We start from the raw sequence: 14,628 nt of genomic DNA, 5'->3' as shown, positions 1-14,628 counted from the left end.
TTTATTCAGGTGGCGCTATTAAGTTTCCAGTGGCAGGAACTGGGGGGAGAACATTGTTGGTGTTCACCTTGGCATCCTCTATATGGGGGTGAAGGGGGATACCCGGGATGGCCCTTACAAGTTGTGGGGCTTGGGGGCATCTTGGGATTTTTCCTCTTGGGGCTGGACCAGGGGGTTCCCACTTTCTCTTATAAAGTTTTGGAGTGAGTGCCCCTGAAATGGCCTTCCAGTAATGACTATCTGGGCCAGAAAGCCATTAAGTGAACTGCCCCTGGGGTCAGGTGTTCTCCCAGAGGTGGATGAGATGGTAGTCATTGTGTGATACCTGGCCTCTGTCATGACCTATTTCTTTGTTGCTCTCTTTAGGTTAGTTTTTACTGCTCTTGATTGCAGTTTAAATGGGTCAATAAATGGCCCTTTGTTCCATATTTTGTTATCTGGTCTCTTATTCCATGGTGTTACTTCAACCTCTCAATTATCTAGGACTTTATAGGTCAGTGCCAGTATAATGAGAAAAAGGGTAACACTTATTACAAAGTTCCTTGAAGAGAAGCCTAAAGAGGGTTGCTCATCAGAGTTTAAGTATTTATTATTTTGCTGCAGCTGAACTAATGACTAATGCATAGAGAGAGCAAGGTCCTTTTCTTTAGCTTTAATAAATTTCTTCTACATATTTTCCACAAAGGTTAATGAAATTTAGCCTGAAGAGAAAGGAAAGAGGCACTAGAAGACTTTTTGTTGTTTGTAATTAAACAAATGGGCAATCTTTCATTTTAATAAGGCACTATTTGACCATTGCTTCTCAGAAACACATATGCATGTATCACAAAACTTTTACCACAAAAGTTATTATGTTATATATTAACACATTTACTTCTAAAATATATATCCTGATTCAATTCAGGATCCGGTAGAGTGCTTACTGGGAATTTCAACTATTGTACAGGTTAAGAGGCAAAGAATAATTGCTGTAAAAAGAACTACAGATCGCTTGCATTTCTTTTAACCTCTTCTCCTTTTCTTACATAATGACAATTCCTTAAGGACCAAATGTATAACTTTCTGATTACTCTTCTCATCTTGCCCTCTTATGGCCACAGGGGAGAGCCATATGTCTAGTTCCAGAGAACAACATGTATGATCTTTTCCCATTGTAAATTAAGTGCTGCACTTGGCTGATGTAAAAGCTGTGGATTTCACTCAGAGGCATTTACAGAGCTAAACTGCAAGGATGCCAGCCCAGATCTATTACATGAGTTGTAATAAGGTTGTAATAAACTGCTTGCACTTTATGGTTGCTAAGAGAGCAAACAAATGGCTCTGCCTTATTCAGGCCCTCAAGGGCTTTTGTACCATGCAGAAAAGGCTAAACAGGATTAGAACAAGTCTGCCAGGTAGTGGTATGTCCCTAACCTTTCCAAGTCACACAAATAGTTCTATTTCAGAGGAATCACGATTGTGTTGTTATTGTTGGCCCGGAATATGCCTAGGTTATTGTTTAGTGGCTATGGCTTCAAGTAGATCACCTTGGGAGCACTAGAGAGTTGGTTTTGTATTATACATTTCAGCATCCCTCTCACCATATCTGAGCTTCCTTTTCTTTGCCAGGAAAGTATCTTCAATAGCAAGAGTAACCCATCATTGAGGCAGTACACAAGGGGAACATTTATTTCAGTATCTCTTTTTAGCTTAACACTGCAAAGATGGGAGGGTCAGGGAGAGAAATGACATGTTTATTTATCTCATGCTCACCCAAGATTTGTCCTTCTGGAGGAAGAAGAAGTGTCACCACAGCTGCACCCACAAACTCAGTTGGTCAGATAAGTGAAAAGGGAAACATTTTGGAGACTAATGATAACAGAAGGGGAAGAATTGTGATATGGCTTGGATTTTTATCTAGGCTAGAGAAGAACTTTTGGCAAAGTTTAAACACCCGCCTCTCATTTGAGGGAGGCTCTTATAGGTCCTAAAACCTGCCTTGGAAGAACTGTGCCACACTCTGTACTTTACAAGCTATCTCCCCCAATGGTGCATACTTTATTTTGGGGCTCTGTGGTGGAGCAGAGTTTCTTGTACGTGTCCTAAATCAACTGTCATTTTTCCCATGTAGTCCTGAATTCTAATCTTAAATAAGCAGGAACAGTTCTCTTTCTGCCTAATTTTATATTTTTCTTTCATAATCCCATTGGAAAGAGTTTTCTCCGTCTTGACCAAAAAAACCCCCCATTTGAACCAGATTTGATAACTTTTGAAAAGGCTAATTCTTAGCCCCACAAATTTGAAAAAGGTGGCAGGACCCTCAACTAATTCAAAAATTAAACAAAATTCTGATTCAGATTTAACAAAAAGTCACTTCTAATGTTCATTTCTGAATTTTAAGTTGGCTAAAGCCAATTGGGATTAGGCCAACCATAACTCCTGAAGGGTGTTGGGCAGGGGGGTTAATTGTTTGTTTGTTTTTTCCTCCATAGGTGGTATTCACAAACAATGGGAAGGAAACTTTGTGAAAAGATTAGAACAAACCTGGAAGATTTCAAAAAGGTATCTCAGGGGATTGTCCCTGAACACTGAATGCTTACATTTTTGCCTTAGAAGATGCTTGAAGCCTTATGGAAATATTTAGGCATGGGAAAAGCTAAGGAAAAGAAAATGACTTTGCTCCCTGCTTATGGCAAAAAATGATTGTCATAATTCTTACTTGGCAAAGCATGCTACATTGACTTTGATTTTTCTTAAAAGTATGGTGCTTGAGAATACTTTTTTCATTCAAAACACACTGCTCGTCAAGCAACAACAGTAAGCATCCTTCAGCTGCCAAAAGTTGCATTTCATTAAAGAAGCATTCTGTCATTAAAGAAAAGTACACACCAATTAAAAGAAAACTCCACAATTGTAAATAATTTTGAAAATGTCAACACTTTTTAAAGAGGTCTGTAAGTTAACACTTTAAAAAGGTTATGGCGAAGTGTTTCCTCCCTTGAGCAACATTCTTACATTCCAAGATCTTCTGTGGATATCCGGAACAGTGGATAGTAGCAAATCCTATATTTTGCTTATACTTGGGCCAGAAGCATACTATAGAATTACACTGGATGATCTAGAGAAGGCATGGGCAAACTTGGCCCCTTCAGGTGTTTTGGACTTCAACTTCCACAATTCCTGACAGCCGGTGTTGTAGAGTTGAAGTCCAAAACACCTGGAGGGCTCAGGTGTGCCCATGCCTGCTCTAGATCAGCCAGTGTAATTCTCCAGGTGTTTTGGAGTTAAGGTCCAAAACACCTGGAGGGCTCAAGTTTGCCCATGCCTGACCTAGAGAGTCCCACAAACACTTTCAGGGAGGGAGGGGAAATACTTTCTAAAATGTAAGTGAAACCATAGATATTGAATCCATTGGACAAGGTAGTTGATGATGTTACATCATATGATATTTAACTGGCATGGAAAGAAACAGTCTTGCACCTTTTCTCCCATCATTTAGTGATCATTGTGCAAATTTCCTGCTTCTGATCCATGTAACTTTGCTACTTATAAACAAGGGAAATTTGTAAAATGGTGGTTCACAGACCAATGGTGTACACATGATCACTGTATTCTCAAACACCTGACTTCTCCTCTTTGCCCCCACCATCCATCTCCTCATTCTTCCTGTTGACAGGGAAAGTCCTCCTGGAGTGCCTAGCATCTCTAAGAAGGACCAGGAAATCTTCCTGTCTGAAATTCTAGATTGCCACAAGCAGTTAATGGAGATACGGCAGAAGAAAGTTTAGCATGGCAAATTTTATACTGTAATTCCTATAACATCTGTTAGGGCAAAGTCTCCCAACCCTGATGTACTAAATGAAGAAGATAAACCAATGAATCAGGAGATGAATGGTATGAAGATGGTATGAATCAGGAGATGTCAGTTTCTTTTGTCCACATCATACCAAAGCTGTGAATTGTGAATTGACATCAACATGTAAAAAGCGTAAAATGGCACCATCATTTTTTGCAAGTAGTCCTCATTGTGAGAGCTGTTCAGCTTCTGAAAAGCTCTTCTTTGACTCCAAATCTTGAAAAGGACTTTTGAGGTGAAAAAGATGGGAAGTATACAAGTTGAAAGCAGTGGTACCCACATACATTTTCTGACCCCTCCTCATCACAAGGGGCTAAAATCAGCGGAATGCGCCAACCACAGAGCCAGCCAGCTCCATGGGTGAAGGAGGGTGGAGCTAGAGCATGCCACTGGTAGGGCAACATGAGTGTGCTCCCATGTTGCCATAGAATGCATGGAATGGAGCCGCGCACTCATGCTTCCCCCCATCTGATCTCCCTAGGCTGGAGATGGCGAAGCAGGGTGTGAGGTGCTGGATTCCCCAGACCCCTCTATGAAACAGAGCAACCAGCAGCCATCTGATGAGGTCGTAGGAGATGATCCACAGATATGTTGTCAAAGGCTTTCATGGCCGGGATCACAGGGTTGTTGTATGTCTTTCGGGCTGTGTGGCCCGAAAGACATATAACAACCCTGTGATCCACAGATATCAATGGAAAACTACCTGGTGAACATAGCGGGCGCCCTTGCATTCGATTAAACTCAACAGCTTTTCACTTTTGATTTTAATCAAAAAGTGATTTCAACTAAGTCAGATTTCTGAATGTGGTGTTTGTGTATGTGTTAATGTTTAACACAGCTGCCCCTCAAATTCCAGCTATAATACACTTTCAATGAAAGTGGGTGGGAGGGGTTGGGAAAGTGAGAGGAAAATCAAATTGCAGAACATCAAAACAGGGACCTTTTCTAAAAAAAAGAAAAAAGAAAAATAAACATGTTGTAAATAATCAACACCATCCACACTTGTGCATGATATAAAACAAATTCAATTTCAGTGCCTTGGTGGCATTTAATAAACCACGTTATGTTATTCTCTTGCTTTATGGGATCACTAGGATTCCTCTATGGAATTGCAAAGCCTTTCAACTGCAAGGGAAAAAACCATTAAGACAGCTTTTCAATATTTTGTTATTGTGTGACCTACAGATTAATATGCCTCTCTAGAATTTGCATCTTCCCTATTGTCGTAGAACAAATTACTACACAATAAATGTTGTCAAAAGAGAAAAGGCACGTCTTTTCTTTGTTTGTTTGTTTTTGTTTTTTGCGACTTGCAATATAGTTATGACTGACTTGCCTCAGCAGAAATGAAAAATAAAAAACAGTTTAAAGAGTTTTGATATTGTAATAAACTTTCAATGTTGTTTTTTCACTCTGTTGTAGGGCCACAACAATAATTGTGCCTCATTGTTACCCTGCTGGATAAGAAGATGAAAGAAGTACTGCAAAATATCTAGGAACCAGAGAGAAAGAATACTGTTTGTTCTGGAGAACCCTGAGATTTGCTGAAATATGTACACCCACACAGAGTGAGAGAGTGAGGGGCACTAGAGAACATCCCAGTGTGGTCACATATTATGGCCACATAATGGTTATGCTTCTGTACAGGAAATAATGAAAAAACCAGCAACTGGGGAGGTGAAATTGAATGTTCTTAATGAAGTCAGACTGGCTGCTTGGAACACTGAACAAAAGCTATTGCAACACTGCAGTTGCTAATTCTAATAATTAGGGTTGGGCAAATTTTTCGTATGTCCATTAAATTCGTTTCAAATTCGGATCTAAAGCACTTTTGAAGCGAGTTTTGACACATCTGCTCACTGTCTTCCTAATATTACAAATTTGAATCAAAAGGCACCTTTTTTTGTCTGTCTCTGATGTCTTCGGATGTAGCTGTAGCCCCGCTGAGAGGTGAAGCCATGTTGGCATGCCTCTCAGCCAATCAGGGCAGAAGAGAGAGGGAGAGGCGGGGCATTGTTCTTGTTGCCCTTAAAAAAATGTTAGAAAATTCCCAAAAAATCACTGGATGGGCCGAACATTATGAAACTTGATAGGCAAAGAGTGGTGAATTTTTGCTTTGATTGTGGCAAATTTCATCTCAATAGCTTTCAAAAAGCAGGAGAATGAAGCCTCTGAATTTTCCCCATTTATAAAAGCATTGGGCTGAAGCAGACATTTCTCCAATAGTACTATGCCCGCTTTAAAACTACAATACCCAGATGTCCCAGGCCCTCTCTCCTCTTAACATTCCCCACCCCCTTTTGTCCTCAGAATCATAGAATAGTAGAGTTGGAAGAGACCTCATGGGCCATCCAGTCCAACCCCATTCTGCCAAGAAGCAGAAAATCGCATTCAAAGCACCCCTGACAGATGGCCATCCAGCCTCTGCTTAAAAGCCTCCAAAGAAGGAGCCTCCACCACACTTGGGGGGAGGGAGTTCCACTGCCAAACAGCTCTCACAGTGAGGAAGTTATTCCTAATGTTCAGGTGAAATCTCCTCTCCTGTAGTTTGAAGCCATTGTTCCATTGCGGCCTAGTCTCCAGGGCAGCAGAAAACAAGCTTGCTCCCTCCTCCCTATGACTACTCCTCACGTATTTATACATCATGTCTCCTCTTCTCTTCTACAGGCTAAACATGCCCAGTTCTTTAAGCCGCTCCTCATAGGGCTTGTTCTCCAAACCCTTGATCATTTTAGTTGCCCTCCTCTGACCATCTTGACCAAACTTTCATAAGGTATGTGAATTCTTGGAAGGTATGAGATGTTTAGAGAGAGGGGGGTAGGGGGAGGGAGGGAGAGGTTTGAGTGTTGGACTCTGATTGTGGCTTGATTCCATGCTCAGCCACCCACTTGGGCAAGTCACACACTCTCAGCCCCAGAAAAGCCAATGAAACAGGAAATAGCACTTTCAAACCAGGAATTGATTCCCTTATTCAGAGGCTGTTGCTCATCTGTCAGGAATGATTTGATGGTGTATTATGATTTCTGTTCCTGGGTGATAAATGCCATTTCCTAATTGGTTCTGTCATAGAAACATGGCAAAATTTATGACACTGCCTGAACTTTGTCTTTGCCCAAGGGACATGGAGCACATTATGGTTTCCTGGGACACTGTCCACCAATTTAACAAAGTTTCAGCCACAAAAACAGTTTCTGAAGTAGAACAATGACTTCCAAAGTAAATACAACCCAATGAAACAGGAAATAAGACTTTCAAACCAGGAACAGATTTCTGCAATTATTAAAAAATGGTTTATTATAAAAGCTATGAAAATTTCCCAAAATTCAGAGGATAAGGGAAACGTTCTGAATTTTGGTGAGCTAGCAGTGTTAAATGTGTTCTACCATTGTACCATGTTTGAAGAATATGAGGGCAGGAGAGTCCTGTAAAGTTTCCCCCTGGTGCTGTTTTTGGCTACTGCACATGTGCATACGCCATTAACGAATTAATTTTGAATATTCTGAATATTCTTAAGTTTCAAAACTTTTTTGGGCCAAATTTCAGAAGTAGTTTAAGAAACGAAGCACCAGTGCACCCTACTTTAGAACCATTTTTTTTTCATGGATCGCTCATGCCTACTAATAATCACTGGAAATGAGTGAAATATCAACATAGCAAGTTTCTGTTCTAAAGGTTTTGGCGCAGGTCATGCACACATGTCAGAAATCTCATTGTAAGTATGAAGCTAACAAATTACTTACGATGCGATACGGCTTTTCTGCAGAAGCTTATTGCATACAGCAAATTCATTTTAAACAATTTGAAAAGTTCAAGTGAGAAAACATAACTTAAACATTTGAAAAACATATTTTAAATATGGCAATTTTAAACAAATTAAAACATATTAGAACCATGTAGATATATGAATAGTATATAAACATTAGCGTTCCCAACCCCCAGCAAAAATAAAATTTTACCCAAAAGCTGTGTTTTTACTTGACATTAGAATGAATTCAGCACCAGTGGTAGGTCAACCTCCAAGGGGAAAAATCCTCTCCTTGGATTGCTCAACAGCACTGGTGCCCCCTTGGTGTTGGATACCACAAGTGACGAGGCTCTTTCTCACATCACAGTATCTTGTTCTCCACTGGCATGACAGAGGAGGAGCCCTCCACCCATCCTCGGGGAAGATATGTTTAAGAAGAGGCACTCCTTGAAGCATCAAATCTTCAAAGTGCTGAAAGCTTTAAATACCATCTTAATTAATATGAATTCATACCAGAGCATATTGCCATCAAGGATTCAACCTACATGAAGTAACCAAGTTCAATAAATAACTATGATCACCCTTTCTTGTGTAGTCAGCTTGTTCTGGGGAAAATTCAGACCTTTCTCAAAGGTCTTAATGACAAGGGAAAAAATCTTGCATCTCTTGTATTCAAGAATCAATATTCATTATTCAGTGAGAACATTCAGCATCAAAACAAAACAGACAGAACTCCAGAAAGCTTTTCAAAGGCAATCTCATTTTATAGGAGAAGTAGAGATCTGATGGCTAAAGAGCTGATCCAGGCATTAGGTGAACTGAGGTCCCTTTTTTAAACAATAGATTTTTGGTGTTATGAAAGAGCAGCAAATTGTTATTTATCACTTTGTTATTACAGATTTTTTTTACTGTCAGGGATGAGAAGATGTATTTGCGGATTTTATACCTCATGCACCCAAATTAATCGGTTGGCTTTCAGTTATTTTATTTATTAATTTATTTTTTTATTACATTATTCATCACCTGAGACAATAAAACACATTTAAAATATTGGACAAAATGTAAAAGCCAATTAAAACACTTGAAGCTTCCCCCCCCCCCATTCCCCTCTGCTTTCTCCTTCTTCTCTCACTTCCTCCTTTTTAAAGATCTAAAAATATCACTGATCGGTATATGTTCCATTTGCTGCTCCACTTTGGGTCGAGCAATATATCTGAATAGCTATAGAAAGAGGGGCATTAAATATAAAAATATATTTTAATTTTAATTTTAAAAATTTTGTGTAAAACAGAAGGCTCCCAATGGTGTGGCTTGGTAGCAGGACCATTAGCTTGCTAAAACTGAAGAAAATTCACTGGGTTAACATTTAACACCTGAAGAGAGGCAGTAAATATTTTGAGCCAATGATTCACCTAACACTGAATGTGTATAGTACCCTAACTTAGGTAAATGATCCCACAAATGCTTTATTCTTGGCAGTGAGAGCACAGCAATAACAAAGTGAATAAGTCACAGTCCTTTAATGACATCCCATATCTGCTGTCTAAGTTGGTTATACTATATAATAGGCCTGTGCGAACAATAAAAAAATGTTTCCGTACTCATTATGAAATTAGGGGGTTGGGAAAAATTGTTTCTAAAGTGTTTCCAAAATTGGATGGGGTCTTTATCATAACAATAGCTATTTAACTACTTTTTCTTTACCTTTAATCACGTAATTATGCCAGTCGGGAAACTTCAGGGCTCCCTTTCTCTCTCATTGTTAGATCTATTGGCATGAAACTTGCTACAGTTATAGAACACGTTTACCACTGTTAGCCCATCAAATTTCAGAATGTTTCATGTATCCACAATATTTTGAGGAATTATCAAAGATTTTACAAACAACATTTTTTTAAACAAAGCTACAAGAACTATATAAATATAAAAGGAGCCCCGGTGGCAGTGTGTTAAAGCACTGAGCTGCTGAACTTGCAGACCGAAAGGTCCCAGGTTCAAATCCCAGGAGCGGAGTGAGCGCCCACTGTTAGCTCCAGCTTCTGCCAACCTAGCAGTTTGAAAACATGCCAATGTGAGTAGATCAATAAGTACCGCTCCGGCGGGAAGGTAACAGCGCTCCATGCAGTCATGCCAGCCACATGACTTTGGAGGTGTCTACGGACAACGCCAGCTCTTTGGCTTAGAAATGGAGATGAGCACCAACCCCCAGAGTTGGACATGACAGGACTTAACATCAGGGGAAACCTTTACCTTACAAGAACTATCTCCTTGAATTTTCTATATAATGACACAAGATAGCAGGGGATCATTCCCCCCAAGTTTCAGAAATATTCATACATCTACTGTAATGCCCCATGGGCCTTGTAGTCCTGCTCCCAGTGCCACCGTGGCTGATGAAGATAAAACATGGGGTTTTCGCCGGCTCAGCAAGAGTCGGAATTTTTCCAGATGCCTGATGTTGATGTTTTTGCCCAAGAACCCATTAAAACAGACCTTGAGCAGTTCTCACCCCCTTTTGTTAGGAGACAGTCCTATGCTGCGGGCAGGAGAGAGAAGGAGCAGGTTCGGAGGAGTTTGAGACTTGCAGCTAAACAAGACACTGATTAGCCATGTTCCCCTGGGAAAATCTAGGGAGTCTCACATCTGGAGAGAGCTGTGTTTCGTTTCCTGTTCCCTAGGGAAAGAACGCTGGACACCTGCTTTGCGGGAAAACGAGACCTAGTTAAATGTGCCTGGCACGGTAGGTTCCGTGCGGAGTCAACAGAGCAGCTTCAGGAGTGATTTCGTGTTTCTAGCCTAGTGTGGACTTCGCAAAGTCCGCAATTCCAGTTTCCTTGCTTTGCCATCCAAGTATTCAAGAATTGCCTTGCCTTGTTCCTAGTCACGGACCTTGTTCCTGGAATCAAGTTTTGTTTCCAACCTTGTTGTGGATTTACCTTGGACCTTGAAAGACCCTGGACATTTCCCCACACTATTGCTTGGCAATAGTGTGTGTTTCGGTTTGTTGGATTCTACTTTGGACTCTAATATCATTTATTGGACAAAACTTTTCTGGTTTATATTTGACCTTATCTGATAGATCTGCTTCTGGACTATATTCTCTACTTGTTTTTTATTATTTTATATATTCCCTTAATAAAGATATTAGATAGTTATTGGCCTCTGTGTTCGGTTCTTAGTGCTCCGTTGCCCAGGACGTGACATCTACTGACTTTTTGGGAACTTTTTAAAAGTCTTGACAAAAAGGTTTTTAAAAAGCTATAACTGCTATCTCTTTCAATGTCAGTCATATTAACCAATAGAACGATTTAAGGATTTCTTCCCAGCTCAGCACTGATTTATTTACTTGTATTGAAGTATCAGTCACTCCTTCTCTTTGCAGATTTAACAATTTATTGGACCTCTGGTTGCTGCTTGGAGGAAAAAAATTCTAGTAAATAAATAAACAAATGGCCTCTTGCCATGAGAGGAAAGCAGTAGGACGGGACAAGCTGAGTGAAAGAGACTGAGAGAGAACAGAATTCTGGGAAATATTGTTTAGGCAGGGCCTTTTGAATTCTCTGCCATAAGGCTCCTCACGTTCCCAAACTAATTTTCCCGGAATTCTGTTCTCTTCCAGTCTCTTTCACTCAGCTTGTCCTACCCTACTGCTTTCCTCTCCTCATGACGAGAGGCCATTTGTTTATTTATTTACTAGACTAGATTTTACCCCGTTTTTCTCACCCTGAAGGGGACACAGAGTGGCCTATAATTTAAAGAGGAATGGCAGTCTTTTTGGCATCCCTCTTTTGCTCTGAAAATGAAACTGACTTTGATAGGCTTCCAAGCTTTACAGAATCCAAAGGAAAAAGTATTGGATGAGTTTTCATTCTTAAGTCTTTGTGTGGGAGCCCCCTTGTGTTTCTTAATATCTGTTCTTACATGGAAAACTTATGAATTAGATACGATTTACCAAAGAAAAACAAAATGTTGTAAATTGAATAGGATCTTACGGTCCCACCCTGAAAGAAAGGGCACATAAATCATGCAGTGATATCATTGTTCAACCATCTCCCTTCCTAAGTTACCTGAGGTGATCTTGAGTGTGGTTTTGGAATCATACTGGCTTGTAGTTCTTGGGGATTATATTGAAACTTCTCTATCAGGAATGGCTCAGGGTTTCATATCTACAATGACAACCATGGATCCTCTTTATGCTGGATCCTCTTTATGGCACTCTTTATGCTGCTGGATACATTTTGACAGGCGGTCCATTTAGTCACGCTGACCACATGACCTTGGAGGTGTCTACAGACAATGTTGGCTCTTTGTCTTAGAAATGGAGATGAGCACCAATTCCCAGAGTCAGACATGACTGGACTTAACGTTAGGGAACCTTTACATTCTGACCATTGTTTGAGATCTGCTGATGAGGCACTTTTTTCTGTCCCACCATCCCCACAGTTACATTTGGTGAGAACACAGGAGAAGGCCCACGGTGGCTGCTCCCAAACTCCAGAACTTCCTTCTCAGAGAAGGCACCCTCCCTCGTTCCTTTTTGCGGGCAAGACCATTTTATTTTGAGAGATAATTGCTGAGCAATTTTATATGGTGTGCTACACAATGTGCTGGATATTGTAATTATTGTACTGGTATGCATGTGTGTGCATTATATATGTTTTAACTTCATTTTAGTTTGTTTAATCTTGTTTTAATTTAATTTTATTTTTTAATCTTGTTTTAATTTTTGTGTCTTGTGGATTTTGAAATATATATTCTTAACCGTTGTAAGCTACTTTGATTTGAGTCCCAATCTTGGGGAAAAGTGAGATAGTAATAGAAATGAAGAGGGGTGAGGGATGGAGGAAGGAAGGAAGAGGCATTCATTTCTCTTCTGGATAAAGCCTTCTATAGGGTTATAAGAAAAAAGCAAGGTACATGAAGCCAAATTTCATGCACTCTGAAAAACAGCATTAAGTTTGTTGAAGAAACAGCTCTACAATATGGAGTTGAGGGAGAGAGGAATAAGCCATGTGTTGAGTTCTTTATTTTCCTTTTTATGTTAATAGTTGATATATAGCACTAATAAGTGGAGAGGAGGGAGAAAAATAACCCAGGGAAATAGAACATGTATGGATATGTAACAGTCCTTAACTACATGTGTTTAATGATCACCAGGATTTATTGCAGACTGCTTACAACTACAGTCATGCTCATGGGATGAATGATTTTTCCAAAATAAAAACAGCTGTGGGGAAATTTTCAGTAACTGTAACAATAAAGGAAATAAAATTAAAAGATGAACCTTGAAAGATTATTCAAATTGACAGACCATATGCAGCTATCTTTTATGTCAAGTATTGCTCAATTAAAATGCAATTACAGGCCCAGTGTTTGCTCCATAATTTCTGAATGTTCACGGAATCTCACAATGTAGACTAACAAAAGTTTATTCTTTTAAAGACAGATTTGCATGCTTCTAAGACTGTCACAGGAAGGCATCAAGAAAAAGAGTTAAGACTTGGAAATTTCCTTATATGCCCCAAAATATATAACCAGTAAGTAAAACCTTTTGATTGACATACCTACTACCTAGTAAAAAAATTTGCACATTAAAATGGTTTATGTAGACAAAAGCAATTGTTCATAATGCCTGACTTCAGTAGAGTTCCCAAACAATGTCTCGGATGGTTTACTATGAGGTTTTCCTTGACTATCTGATTATATACATTCTGCTATTCACATTTTATACCAATTGAAGTTCCCAAACCATTTTAAAGGCATTGTCAACAATAGACATATCCGTAAGTGAGAAGAGGTGAGTTTTTTGAGTTACAGTATTGGCTGGAAGCTATCCAAACTTTATAAAACACACTGCTAGCTCAAGTACTGATTTAGAAAGTTATCCATACTGTTTATTTTTAGTTCAAAATAATTGTTTTAATGCCCAGCCAACACTGCCTCCATACTCTCTTAGGTTTTAGTTTGTTTTCTCCCTTCCAAGTCAGCACAGATTCTAAACATTGATTCAGGATATTCCTTCTCTCCCTAGGATTAGAAAACAGAAAGCAGAGACAGAATTGTTTATCATCAGCATACCGATGGCATTCAGCCTGTACCCTTGGATAGTATTTCCCGATGGTTTCATATTGATATTATAAAGCATGAGAATCAAAATGAAAGAATAGATTTCAGGAGAAATATGAAAAAGTTGTAGGACTGCAGAAGGGGGTACCAGGAGGAGGTAGATGAAAACACAGTGGGTGCTGTCTTTAGTGGCTGATGCAGCTGTGCAGGTGCAACATAAACTTGTCATCTCCATCTCTCTCCATGGAATAATATGACAAGTAGAAACCACCATAGCAAAGTAGGCTTGCTAGTTGGACAGTCATTAAAGTGGAAAGGTAGCTTCATTTATACAGCTTCATGTGAGACCGTTTCGATTCCCACAGTTATAACAGTCTGATTCTATTTTAACTACCATGGTTGCAGTCTATGGAATGCTGGGGTTTGCAGTATAGGAAGTGCAATTGATATATTCACACCTACCAAAATGCATAAGAAACATACAAATGTTTGTTTCTCTTAGTCCCACCTCCATTTCAAGTTCGGTTGGTGGGAACAAGAGAGAATACCTTCCTTCCCAGTGGTTGCCCCTTAACTCTGGAACTCCCTGCCCAGGGAAACCAGAATGGCCCCTTTCCTGTTGTCCTTTTGGTGGCAGGCAAAAAACCTAATTATTCAGACAGGCTTTTAAAGAAGGAGGGTTTTAAGATTGATTTAGGGAGTATTGTGGTTTTTCACTTTGAATATGATTTAGTGGTTTTTAACTGAGGATTTTTAATACTGTTTATATTTAATTCTGTTTTAATGTTTGCATATTGGTGTATCTTAAAATGTATGCTAATGCTTTTATGTTAAGCTGCTTTGAGTCTCCTTCAGGAGGACTTATAATGGCCCTCAAAAGCTTCTGGCTAATATATTTTACACTGTGAATATGGACATCGTCAGATGGGCAAAAATGCCCGTCTTTGGATGCTTAGACTTCAGTTGAGACATGGAGCCCACT

At 39.5% G+C, this 14,628-nt stretch overlaps 1 long non-coding RNA gene across 2 annotated transcripts in view; it reads left to right on the top strand.

Annotated features, from left to right (window-relative positions):
- LOC134298341 (uncharacterized) overlaps positions 1-13,252 on the top strand; it is a 28,921-nt gene extending 15,669 nt beyond the window's left edge. Inside the window, exons 2-5 of one of the 2 annotated variants that reach the window (XR_010005368.1) lie at positions 2,472-2,541; positions 5,258-5,403; positions 6,503-6,608; positions 13,023-13,252. This is a non-coding gene — a long non-coding RNA (uncharacterized LOC134298341). Of the gene's footprint in view, positions 1-2,471; positions 2,542-5,257; positions 6,609-13,022 lie in introns of both variants that reach the window. The other variant, XR_010005367.1, reaches the window with a different exon arrangement.
- Positions 13,253-14,628: the final 1,376 nt, after the last annotated feature.

Source organism: Anolis carolinensis, chromosome 4 (assembly GCF_035594765.1).
Source record: "Anolis carolinensis isolate JA03-04 chromosome 4, rAnoCar3.1.pri, whole genome shotgun sequence".
Taxonomy (NCBI): Eukaryota; Metazoa; Chordata; class Lepidosauria; order Squamata; family Dactyloidae; genus Anolis; species Anolis carolinensis.
This window is presented reverse-complemented; position numbering and strand designations above follow the sequence as displayed.